A 14454-nucleotide genomic window follows, 5' to 3' on the forward strand; every position below is an offset into this window, starting at 1 on the left:
ATAATGCGAATTGCATTTTTGTAACAAACGATCTCCGCTTTCACTTCTTTCAACCAGTCCATACCGATTATCACATCAAAACTCCCTAACTCTACTGGTATCAAATCAATCTTAAATGTTTCGCTAACCAGTTTAATTTCTCGATTCCGACATATATTATCTGCTGAAATTAATTTACTATTTGCTAATTCGAGTAAAAATTTACTATCCAAAGGCGTCAATGGACAACTTAATTTAGCACAAAAATCTCTACTCATATAGCTTCTATCCGCACCCGAATCAAATAAAACGTAAGCAGATTTATTGTCAATAAGAAACGTACCCGTAACAAGCTCCGGGTCTTCCTGTGCCTCTGCCGTATTAATATTGAAAACTCTTCCACGGCCTTGTCCATTCGTGTTCTCCTGGTTCGGGTAATTTCTAATAATGTGGCCCGGTTTTCCACATTTATAACAAACTACATTGGCATAACTTGCTCCGACACTACTTGCTCCGCCATTACTCGTTCCGACACCATTTGTTCCTTTCGTTCTATTAACCCCTGGTCCGTAGACCTCACACTTCGCCGCGCTATGACCATTTCTTTTACACTTGTTGCAAAATTTGGTGCAGAACCCCGAGTGATTCTTTTCACACCTTTGGCATAGCTGCTTCTGATTGTTGTTGTTGTTGCGGTTATTATTGTTGTTGGGATGATTGTTGTAGTTGCTGTTGTTGTTGTTGTTGTTGTTGGGCCGTTTGTTGTAGTTGCGATTGATGTTGCGATTGTTGGGATAATTGTTGCGATTATTGTTGTAATTGCTGTTGTTGTTGTATTGGTGATTCTTATCACCGTTTTCCTCCCACTTTCTTTTGACTTGCTTCACATTGGCCTCTTCAGCAGTCTGTTCTTTAATTCTTTCTTCAATCTGGTTCACGAGTTTGTGAGCCATTCTACATGCCTGTTGTATGGAGGCGGGCTCGTGTGAACTTATATCTTCTTGGATTCTTTCCGGTAATCCTTTCACAAACGCGTCGATCTTCTCTTCCTCATCTTTGAATGCTCCCGGACACAATAGGCACAATTCTGTGAATCATCTTTCATACATGGTAATATCAAATCCTTGGGTTCGTAACCCTCTAAGTTCTATCTTGAGCTTATTGACCTCGGTTCTGGGACGGTACTTCTCGTTCATCAAGTGCTTGAATGCTGACCACGGTAGTGCGTACGCATCGTCTTGTCCCACTTGCTCTATATAGGTATTCCACCATGTTAACGCAGAACCTGTGAAGGTATGCGTAGCATACTTTACTTTGTTCTCTTCAGTACACTTACTTATGACAAACACCGATTCGACCTTCTCGGTCCACCGTTTCAATCCGATCGGTCCTTCGGTTCCATCAAATTCCAAAGGTTTGCAGGCAGTGAATTCTTTGTAGGTGCATCCTACACAATTTCCTGTACTGCTAGATCCAAGGTTATTGTTGGTATGTAGCGCAGCCTGTACTGCGGCTATGTTTGAAGCTAGAAAAGTACGGAATTCCTCTTCATTCATATTCACGGTGTGTCGAGTAGTCGGTGCCATTTCCTTCAAAATAGTTAAATGGAACAAGTTAATCATACAGAATATTAAGAGTAGTTAATAGTATTTCGTAGCATAATATGAACTCATTTATAAAAGCTTTTTCTTCATATTAGCGTTTTATAAGTTTAAATTCGGGTAGTACCTACCCGTTAAGTTCATACTTAGTAGCTAATATACAATTCAACTACTACAATTCTATATGAAAAACTGATTATAATAATATTTCGCGTTCAAACTTTTACACAACATTTTACAAACTTACAATACCGCTTATTTTACATATAGCATGAAATATAGCACACAATAAATTTGATACAAGATGGTTGTGAAGATAATTCTAGCTAGTACACAAGTCGTTCAGCAAAGGCAATAAAGACACGTAATTCATACGTCCAGAAACAAGTCATGCATTCTGGTTTTACTAGGACTACTTCCCATCCTTGGTCTTGTGGAACATAACCGTTATGGCTATTGATAAGACAGCGTGTTGTAACGTCGTCAAAGGGACGAGGGTTACGTAATGTCCAACAGTCCCGTAACAATCTAAAAACCTCATTTCTTACCCCAATTACTGACTCCGTCACTTGTGGGAACGTTTTGTTTAATAGTTGTAGCCCGATGTTCTTGTTCTCACTTTGGTGAGAAGCGAACATTACTAATCCGTAAGCATAACATGCTTCTTTATGTTGCATGTTAGCCGCTTTTTCTAAATCACGAAGTCCAATATTCGGATATATTGAGTCAAAATAATTTCTTAACCCATTGCGTAAAATAGCATTTGGGTTCCCCGCAATATATGCGTCAAAGTAAACACATCGTAACTTATGGATTTCCCAATGTGATATCCCCCATCTTCCGAACGAAAGCCTTTTATAAACCAAGGCATTCTTGGAACGTTCTTCGAATGTCTTACAAACTGATCTCGCCTTAAATAGTTGTGCCGAAGAATTCTGACCGACTCTAGACAAGATTTCATCAATCATGTCTCCGGGTAGGTCTCTTAAAATATTGGGTTGTCTATCCATTTTGTGTTTTTATACTGTAAAATAGACAAGAGTTAGATTCATAAAAAAAAATACTTATTAATACAAGCAATTTTTACATATATCATAAAGCATAAGCACACTATATTACATATATTACACCACACGAATACAACTATCTTATTCCGACTCGCTTGTTTCTTCTTCTTCGGTTTTGGTTCGTTTTGCCAAGTTTCTAGGGATATATGATGTTCCCCTAATACGAGCCGTCGTGATCCACATTGGTTTAGAAAAACCTGGTGGTTTAGAGGTTCCCGGGTCATTGTTACAACTTAAGGACTTCGGGGGTTGACGATACATATAAAGTTCATCGGGGTTGGAATTAGATTTCTCTATTTTTATGCCCTTTCCCTTATTATTTTCTTTTGCCTTTTTAAATTCAGTTGGGGTAATTTCTATAACATCATCGGAATTCTCGTCGGAATCCGATTCATCGGAGAATTGGTAATCCTCCCAATATTTTGCTTCCTTGGCAGAAACACCATTGACCATAATTAACCTTGGTCGGTTGGTTGAGGATTTTCTTTTACTTAACCGTTTTATTATTTCCCCCACCGGTTCTATTTCTTCATCCGGTTCCGATTCTTCTTCCGGTTCCGATTCTTCTTCCGGTTCCGACCCTTCTTCCGGTTCCTCTTCGGGAACTTGTGAATCAGTCCACGAATCATTCCAATTTACATTTGACTCTTCATTATTATTAGGTGAGTCAATGGGACTTGTTCTAGAGGTAGACATCTATCACATAATATCAAACGCGTTAAGAGATTAATATATCACATAATATTCACATGTTAAAAATATATAGTTTCCAACAAAATTTGTTAAGCAATCATTTTTCAAGTAAACACGGTCGAAGTCCAGACTCACTAATGCATCCTAACAAACTCGATAAGACACACTAATTCAAAATTCTGGTTCTCTAAGACCAACACTCGGATACCAACTGAAATGTCCCGTTCTTATTGATTAAAAACGTTCCATATTAATTGATTTCGTTGCGAGGTTTTGACCTCTATATGAGACGTTTTTCAAAGACTGCATTCATTTTTAAAACAAACCATAACCTTTATTTCATAAATAAAGGTTTAAAAAGCTTTACGTAGATTATCAAATAATGATAATCTAAAATATCCTGTTTACACACGACCATTACATAATGGTTTACAATACAAATATGTTACATCGAAATCAGTTTCTTGAATGCAGTTTTTACACAATATCATACAAACATGGACTCCAAATCTTGTCCTTATTTTAGTATGCAACAGTGGAAGCTCTTAATATTCACCTGAGAATAAACATGCTTTAAACGTCAACAAAAATGTTGGTGAGTTATAGGTTTAACCTATATATATCAAATCGTAACAATATACCACAAGATTTCATATTTCAATACACATCCCATACATAGAGATAAAAATCATTCATATGTTGAACACCTGGTAACCGACATTAACAAGATGCATATATAAGAATATCCCCATCATTCCGGGACACCCTTCGGATATGATATAAATTTCGAAGTACTAAAGCATCCGGTACTTTGGATGGGGTTTGTTAGGCCCAATAGATCTATCTTTAGGATTCGTGTCAATTAGGGTGTCTGTTCCCTAATTCTTAGATTACCAGACTTAATAAAAAGGGGCATATTCGATTTCGATAATTCAACCATAGAATGTAGTTTCACGTACTTGTGTCTATTTTGTAAAACATTTATAAAACCTGCATGTATTCTCATCCCAAAAATATTAGATTTTAAAAGTGGGATTATAACTCACTTTCACAGATTTTTACTTCGTCGGGAAGTAAGACTTGGCCACTGGTTGATTCACGAACCTATAACAATATATACATATATATCAAAGTATGTTCAAAATATATTTACAACACTTTTAATATATTTTGATGTTTTAAGTTTATTAAGTCAGCTGTCCTCGTTAGTAACCTACAACTAGTTGTCCACAGTTAGATGTACAGAAATAAATCGATAAATATTATCTTGAATCAATCCATGACCCAGTGTATACGTATCTCAGTATTGATCACAACTCAAACTATATATATTTTGGAATCAACCTCAACCCTGTATAGCTAACTCCAACATTCACATATAGAGTGTCTATGGTTGTTCCGAAATATATATAGATGTGTCGACATGATAGGTCGAAATATTGTATACGTGTCTATGGTATCTCAAGATTACATAATATACAATACAAGTTGATTAAGTTATGGTTGGAATAGATTTGTTACCAATTTTCACGTAGCTAAAATGAGAAAAATTATCCAATCTTGTTTTACCCATAACTTCTTCATTTTAAATCCGTTTTGAGTGAATCAAATTGCTATAGTTTCATATTGAACTCTATTTTATGAATCTAAAAAGAAAAAGTATAGGTTTATAGTCGGAAAAGTAAGTTACAAGTCGTTTTTGTAAAGGTAGTCATTTCAGTCGAAAGAACGACGTCTAGATGACCATTTTAGAAAACATACTTCCACTTTGAGTTTAACCATAATTTTTGGATATAGTTTCATGTTCATAATAAAAATCATTTTCTCATAATAACAACTTTTAAATCAAAGTTTATCATAGTTTTTAATTAACTAACCCAAAACAGCCCGCGGTGTTACTACGACGGCGTAAATCCGGTTTTACGGTGTTTTTCGTGTTTCCAGGTTTTAAATCATTAAGTTAGCATATCATATAGATATAGAACATGTGTTTAGTTGATTTTAAAATTCAAGTTAGAAGGATTAACTTTTGTTTGCGAACAAGTTTAGAATTAACTAAACTATGTTCTAGTGATTACGAGTTTAAACCTTCGAATAAGATAGCTTTATATGTATGAATCGAATGATGTTATGAACATCATTACTACCTTAAGTTCCTTGGATAAACCTACTGGAAAATAGAAAAATGGATCTATCTTCAACGGATCCTTGGATGGCTCGAAGTTCTTGAAGCAGAATCATGACACGAAAACAAGTTCAAGTAAGATCATCACTTGAAATAAGATTGTTATAGTTATAGAAATTGAACCAAAGTTTGAATATGATTATTACCTTGTATTAGAATGATAACCTACTGTAAGAAACAAAGATTTCTTGAGGTTGGATGATCACCTTACAAGATTGGAAGTGAGCTAGCAAACTTGAAAGTATTCTTGATTTTATGTAACTAGAACTTGTAAAATATATGAAGAACACTTAGAACTTGAAGATAGAACTTGAGAGAGATCAATTAGATGAAGAAAATTGAAGAATGAAAGTGTTTGTAGGTGTTTTTGGTCGTTGGTGTATGGATTAGATATAAAGGATATGTAATTTTGTTTTCATGTAAATAAGTCATGAATGATTACTCATATTTTTGTAATTTTATGAGATATTTCATGCTAGTTGCCAAATGATGGTTCCCACATGTGTTAGGTGACTCACATGGGCTGCTAAGAGCTGATAATTGGAGTGTATATACCAATAGTACATACATCTAAAAGCTGTGTATTGTACGAGTACGAATACGGGTGCATACGAGTAGAATTGTTGATGAAACTGAACGAGGATGTAATTGTAATCATTTTTGTTAAGTAGAAGTATTTTGATAAGTGTATTGAAGTCTTTCAAAAGTGTATAAATACATATTAAAACACTACATGTATATACATTTTAACTGAGTCGTTAAGTCATCGTTAGTCGTTACATGTAAGTGTTGTTTTGAAACCTTTAGGTTAACGATCTTGTTAAATGTTGTTAACCCAATGTTTATAATATCAAATGAGATTTTAAATTATTATATTATCATGATATTATCATGTATGAATATCTCTTAATATGATATATATACATTAAATGTCTTTACAACGATAATCGTTACATATATGTCTCGTTTAAAAATCATTAAGTTAGTAGTCTTGTTTTTACATATGTAGTTCATTGTTAATATACTTAATGATATGTTTACTTATCATAGTATCATGTTAACTATATATATATCCATATATATGTCATCATATAGTTTTTACAAGTTTTAACGTTCGTGAATCACCAGTCAACTTGGGTGGTCAATTGTCTATATGAAACATATTTCAATTAATCAAGTCTTAATAAGTTTGATTGCTTAACATGTTGGAAACATTTAATCATGTAAATATCAATCTCAATTAATATATATAAACATGGAAAAGTTCGGGTCACTACAGCCGTTCCCTTGTACGATTGGTTAACCATGGTTATTTGTGTTGTAAGCATATTATATTATTCGAGTTATATTTATATGCGGTTGACATGCTCGCTCGTGGTATTGGAGAATGATAGTTGTAATTTTGACGATAAGCTAATTGTGTTTGCTAGCATGTTTGCGGTATTGTGTAAGTGTATGCAAGTAGGTATAATTATATATGTACTCGTATAATTATTGCATTCACTAAGCTTTGCTTACCCTCTCGTTGTTTACCTTTTTATAGGTTCGGTTGTGGACAAGGGTACGGGCTTCATCTTGGATTAGAGATCCCGTCGTTGCTAGAGAATGCTTTTGGTCTATTTACCTTTTGGAGTATTGACCGAGACTTGGGTAGTTTAATCCCAAACACCATGCTCGTAGTGTAGTTTGGTACTTAAACTTTTGATGGTCGAAACTCATATTTTGAATTAAACTCGTAAAACGGCCGATGTGGGCCCCGCTTGTAAAACATCATTTTTATGTTTGAATCGTGATAGTTTTACATATTTAAATGTGTGGTTAAAAGCGTGTCGTCTAAAAATGTCGGGAACTAGTCGATCTTTTTTGCATTTGAAACTTTCCGGACAGGCCTGAATGGCGCGCCGCGCCACTTCACTATACAGTAAATTTAATTTTTATTTTTTTATTTTCACGTGGTTGGGTCGCGGGTTGGTTTGGGTTGTTACATGTTGCCATGATTAGCGAGTAGTTATCTTTTGTGTATGTTATGACGTAATCAGTTATAATGCCAAACTTTATTATGGTTTGTGTATGCTATCAAAATGCTTTCCAATTATGGTTTGAACTCAATCGCTTTTCCTACTAATAGAACGTAGTTATTGGCTATGTTATTGGGAAGTCGCGAACCCCGATTCAAAGTACACTATCTGTGTCACCCCTTGGTAAGAGAAGTCTATCGGATACAACGTGAGTTTGACTGAGGCACACCGGTTGTAGTAAGTCCACCAAGCCTTGGATTCCGACTGAGGACTCTTTCGTAGTGAAACTTCTGACTAGACCCCTAGTACATTGTTGGTCCCAGACCATGCTAGTGTACTCACCAAGCATATAAACTTCGTACGTACAAGCTGAAACATAACGGTTGTTGTAAGCTGTACCTCTGCTAAGTAAGGCCATGGAACACAGTTAGTGTTGACTAGTACACTTTACCATAACGCGGTCTCAAGCATTGAACCCCGCTTGAGGGATTCTTAGTTAATTAAGGAACTATTTGTTCGAACACATAAAGGATTGGACCGTTAGGATTATTCATGGAAGTCAGCTTGACTTGGCCATGGTGTTCTTTATAGGTTGAACTCTTTTTAAGGGCCTAACTATCTTTTAAACCAATCACTAACAAAAGTATTAAGATACATCGCGTCTCTCGGATATGGAAAACCATGTATTCTATTATACCTAAGAAAGTTTAGATCATTTTGGAATGTTAATACATCACCCAACCGAGTCGCTCAATTGGATGAGCCGTCTGAACTTGTATGCCTGTAGTCAGACTGCACGGGCGTTGGGGGTAAGGGATGTTGCTGTCTATTCAGAATCTTCAAGCCTATCGCATTACCCAGTGACATGTCTTACGACATGGGCATTTAGGACTAGTATAGTAAATACAAGGTCACTTCCTATCCATGAGCCAGCATTCCATAATATCGGCAAAGTAACTGATGAAATCGTAACATGCACTTGTTTTAGCTTTATCTGAATTACAAATTTTATCGTACTTTACTTTATTTATTTAATCTAGAAATCCCAATATTAGGTAATCATCCACTACTCCTGCACCTTATAATTATCTTAAGTTTAGATATAGGTTCGATTCTACTGATATCTCAAAAATACGACTCTAGGTTATACTTCACTTACTCATAATAAGGAGTAGTAAGATTTAGGCCTCGCTAAATATATAATATCCCCTTTGATAGTCAAAGTCGATGCGTTGCGACCTGACGACATCGCACAAATAACACCGTCCGTTTTTGGCCATATCATTGTGGTAACATCAGAGTTTTTGGCGCCGCTGCCGGGGAGCTGGTATCAAACAATACTGCTCTCTATCAAACTCATTCACAAACATTTAAGTGGTGTCTATGAAAGACAATTATACACGGACTTGGTTGTTGGCTTTTCTGAACAGTCTCCAATTATATTGGAACCAAAAGGATCCTGCCTCTCCGTAGTCGGCCTGGCCACTTGGTTTGTTAAATAATTCGTGCGAAGCTCTGTTATTGAAATACCAGGGAATCAGTAGCAAGAACCAAAAACATATCTATAATTACGATAATTAGAATACCTTAGAATAGAATACCTTAGACTACCTTAGATTACCTTAGATTACTCATTAGATTGCCTTAGACTAAATTAGGAACCTAGTTTATCTGTTAAAATTAAAACAACAAAAAGAGGCATACCCAGTGTATGACCCAAACCCGATCTAGACCAGGGCTGTTGTTATTCGTACCTGATCCAGACGCCATAATCTCTAAAGCACACAAGGAAGCAAGAATCAGAAAACAAATGGCGTTACGCGTTACTTTAGCAGAAAACACTAAACCCTCGATTGAAGGTCGAGGAGGACCAATCAGATTTCCAGAGATTCAAAGACACTCATTCGAGTTAAAACATCACATCATACAACTCATCCAAAATGGCTGTCAAATCCATGGATTACCGAATGACGATCCTAATTCTCACCTCGATAAATTCATATTTCTTTCGAACTCCTCCAAGCTGCCAGGGATAGGACAAGATATAGTCCGAATATACTTGTTCCCCTATTCTCTCACCCATCATGCACATACATGTTTTGAAGGACTGGAAAAAGATTCCATCACGTCTTGGACGGAGATGGCTACTAAATTTTTAACCAAATATTACCCTCCTTCTAAACAAACCAAGCTTAAGAATGACATCATTAACTTCAAACAAAGTTATGATGAATCTCTTTACACTGCATGGGAGCGATTCAAAACCTTGCTGAAAAAATGCCCTAACCACCAGTTAGAACGTTCAGCCTAAATTTGCACCTTCTATAATGGTCTTACGGTAAATCATAGGACAATGATCGATGCCGCTGCTCAAGGAAACCTGATGAACCAAACTGCAGATGAAGCATGGGAGTTGCTCAAAAACATGACAATGCATCATCATGACTGGAACAGTGGTGAAACAACTTCATCATCTGCACCACTTTCCGCACTCAATAATCAAACAGAGGCCATCAAATCTCTCACGGAAAAGATGGAATCTCTTGCCAAACAACTCAGAGAATTGAAGACGCAGCCACAGCAAGTTAACCAGGTCCAGGCCTGTGTTAATTATACCAACCCGCAACCCACTGAAGAATATCAAGTTGAGTACGAAAACCCTGACAGTTCAGTCTGTTACGTTCAATACCCAGCTCGCCAATCAAATCCCGGCTTCAATCAACAACCTATGGTTAACCAATTCCAAATAAACAACCAACCTTTTCGCTATCGTTACCCACCTTACCCACCCCAACAATCTCAATTGACCTATGATATGTCCAAATCGGACGGTTTATTTATGCGATGTCGTTAGGTCGCAAAACGTCAATTCAGGATATCAATAGAAGAAGTTGATTGTTTAATTTATATATGTCGGGCCTAAATCTATTATTCCTTCCTATGGGTTTGCAAGGGCAAATATGACCTAGGGTCGTTTCTTGAGCGGTCGAATTTGAAGCGAAGCTTATTCAGATAATTTAGTAATTAAGATTGGGTTTGTACACAATTTAGTATCCAAGACTAGTGGCCAGGTACACCTTGTGTGGAGAGGCAGGATCCTTTTGGTCTCAATAAATTGGCGACTGTTAGGAAAATCCAATAACCAAGTCCAACCGGTTCATTCTAGACACCACTTTATCCGGAATATCAAATTGTGTAAAGACAATAGTTGGGTTGATTTGATTTATAATAGTATTTAAAATATTAAAACAATATAATTAAAATAAGTTAGCTAGCATGCAACAGCTAAGGACAGAGAAGACGTGGTTCACCATGATTTATGATAACGTAGTGTCGGGATGATTATGAGACACTCATTGGATAGATATATCTTGGTGTGAACACTAGATTCTGATCTATTTCCCGATTAGCATGTGACGAGAAACTAGGCTTTGAAGATTCTGATTGGATGGACTATGCTCAACTCCCGACGCTTTATCCAGTTTAAGGATATAAGCGGCACATCTTGGATGCAATGCATACCTTGGGCGCACGAATAAAGTAGCATAGCTATATATATAGAATATCCAACATTTCTTAACACCTTAGTGTATCACCCAAGTGAGTGATTATGATTGTATTTCGAATCCCTTTCTGTCAATGGGTTGGTAAAATCTAAGGGTTTGTAGACAAATTAGAACATCTGATAGTTCTCAGTCTTCCTTAAAGATTTATAAGCTTAGTTTGTATTGTAGTGCATTAAACTCCCATTTATGATTTAAACCAGCCCTTACTTAAATCTACCCAATAATTCCCTTAGTTATCCACCATGTACTAGACTTATAGTGTTTCCATAGCTTCTAACCTTGACCATGCTCAAGTGGTCCTATAGTACATCAACACTGTACTCTACTGTTGCAACAGTATTTCTTCGAGTCTTATACTCTTGACCAATGTCTTGATCTGGTCCTACGATAATTCCCCATGTAGTTTATAGTATTTCCGATGGGTTCATACCTTGACCAATTTATAAGCACAGATAATTAATTACCTTATAATTGTCAACTTTATAAAAGGTTTTAATCACGTTTATTGGTGGAAGGAAGATAATAACGAGGTTTAATATCATAGATAGAAAGCGAGTACGAAATGATAATCATCCCTAGCTAACATTATTAAATCATTTAAAACAATCAAGCAATTACTCACACATTATGGCAACAAGCATTTCTAATATTAATAAATCACAAATATCGAACAAGAATATTATAATAAATTAATAAAAGAAAGGATAGATATTACTGAATAATGACGGCAGTATAACACTTGTATTTCTTCATAATATCCATAGCGTTACAGTGCTTGATAGCTTCTACTACTAACTACATACTAATCTCCTATTGATCACTAGAGAGCTACAATAGAGAGATAATTATATTTCCTAATCTCTGTACTTTTCTCTCTCTAGAATCTAGAGAGAGAAAGTAGAGAGAAAACTAATCTCCTATAGATCACTAGAGAGCGACTATAGAGAGATATTTGAGAGAGAAGTGAAGAATTGGTGTGTTGAAATTGTGGGATGAAGCCCCCATTTATAAGAAATGCTTGGTGGCAAAATTGTAATTAAATTGCTGAAAAATCCCTGCTGTTTGGCAGGCCGTTTGCCAAGGCCGTTTTTGATGGCCGTTTGCCAAGGTAAGCCTTTTTTGGTTCCCGTTTGCTAGCAGGCCATTTTCCATAATGGCAAGCCGTTTGGCAAGGGGTTTGCTGGATCTTTCACCGTTTTGCTCTAGAATCTTCGTTTTAGATCCGTTTTTGATGATTCTTGAGCTCATATGTTCATAATTGAATATCCTACAACATGAGATTAGGTAAATAATCTTTTCCAAAAATTATAAATTAAGTTATTTAAACGCGAGTTAATCGTCTTAGCCGGTTTTGCTCGTTTTCCTCATTTTTCATCCGTTTTTAGTGATTCTTGAAACATAGCCTTTGTAATTACCAAATCTACCAAATTAACCAACAAAGTGATTATTTTGGCGATAAACTTTGGAACTTTATGGTTTTAGGGCTCAATATCGGGGGTAAAAACGTGACTTTTTGCCCGATATCAAATATCCCACACTTAGACTTTGCTTGTCCTCAAGCAAAATTTTCTTTTATTTTAAGTTCAAGGGTGCTTCTGAGGTTTCCATTCTATTATTCAAGTGGCTTGTTATTTATTATAAGAGCAAAATCAGACAAACCGTCTTCTAAAAGGGGAGAAACTATCTCTGCAAGCATGAGAGGAGGTTACATGACTTTGGCTTTCTTACACGGGTCACTCAAATCACTCAAGTGTTTGGGGTTCCCTATCAATCTATGAAATGAATTCACTCATAGCCAGTCATGTTGCAAGTATTGTCATAGGCTTGACCAAGAATCAAATCTCCACCGGTTAGATAAGGACGGCACTGATCTTCTCCCTAATCATTCTTTCAAGAGGAAGAGCGGGTTTTGTGAAGACCCGTCCTAATCCATCCGGACGAAGTCCATATCGATTATAAATGATTCACAATAGTTGATTACATCGCGAGGTACTTGACCTCTATATGATACATTTTACAAACATTGCATTCGTTTTTGAAAAGACAATATTTCATTACATCGAAAGTTGACGGTATGCATACCATTTTATAATATCTAACTATAATTGATTTAATAATAATCTTGATGAACTCAACGACTCGAATGCAACGTCTTTTGAAATATGTCATGAATGACTCCAAGTAATATCTTTAAAATGAACATTTGCACAGCGGAAGATTTCTTTCGTACCTGAGAATAAACATGCTTTCAAGTGTCAACCAAAAGGTTGGTGAGTTCATTAGTTTAACATAAATAATCATTTCATAATTTTAATAGACCACAAGATTTCATATTTCCATTTCACATAAACATACGTCCCGTACATAGAGACAAAAATATCATTCATATGGATTGAACACCTGGTAACCGACATTCACAATATACATATAAGAATATCCCCATCATTCCGGGATCCTCCTTCGGACATGATATAAATTTCGAAGTACTAAAGCATCCGGTACTTTGGATGGGGCTTGTTGGTCCCGATAGATCTATCTTTAGAGTTCGCGTCAATTAGGGTGTCTGTTCCCTAATTCTTAGATTACCAGACTTAATAAAAAGGGGCATATTTGGTTTAATAATCCAGCCATAGAATGTAGTTTTAAGTACTTGTGTCTATTTTGTCAAACATTTATAAAAGCAGCGCATGTATTCTCAGTCCCAAAAATATATATTGCAAAAGCATTTAAAAAGGGATTAATGAAACTCACCTAATTTATTTTGTAGTAAAAATACATAGAACGACATTGAACAATTATAGGGTTGGCCTCGGATTCACGAACCTATATCAATTGTATATCTATTAAAACATATAATAGAACTATCACATAATTTCATTTTTATATATATATATATATATATATATATATATATATATATATATATATATATATATATATATATGTATGTATATTATTTATATATTTGTGGTTATATAGAATTTATACTAAATTCCACTTAAAACCTATACTTATATTATATCTTAATTTTTATATTATGTGTATTTATTTTGTAAAAATTTTTAAAATAATTAGTATCCATACATTTAGTTATCTTAATATATCTATATATATGATTAGTATTATATTTAAAAATCATTAGTTTGTTATATGTATATATTTATATATAAACATGTTAATAGGTTTGATATATAGTTATCTGAGATATTAATATGATTATAATATAGTAATAAGTATATTTTTACATACAAAATATTTATCTGTTAAAAAAAATAGTTTTGATAATACTGATTCTTTTGATAAAAATAATAATAATAACAACTTTATTAATAACGATAATATAAT

General features: G+C 35.1%; 1 non-coding gene across 1 annotated transcript; it reads right to left on the bottom strand.

Moving 5' to 3' along the window:
- Positions 1 to 9732: 9732 nt before the first annotated feature.
- On the bottom strand, positions 9733 to 9838 carry LOC139878971 (small nucleolar RNA R71). Its single transcript, XR_011769829.1, has one exon. It is a non-coding gene; the product is annotated as a small nucleolar RNA R71 (small nucleolar RNA).
- Between the last annotated feature and the right edge of the window lie 4616 nt (positions 9839 to 14454).

Source organism: Rutidosis leptorrhynchoides, chromosome 11, assembly GCF_046630445.1.
Source record: "Rutidosis leptorrhynchoides isolate AG116_Rl617_1_P2 chromosome 11, CSIRO_AGI_Rlap_v1, whole genome shotgun sequence".
In the NCBI taxonomy this organism is placed as follows: Eukaryota; Viridiplantae; Streptophyta; class Magnoliopsida; order Asterales; family Asteraceae; genus Rutidosis; species Rutidosis leptorrhynchoides.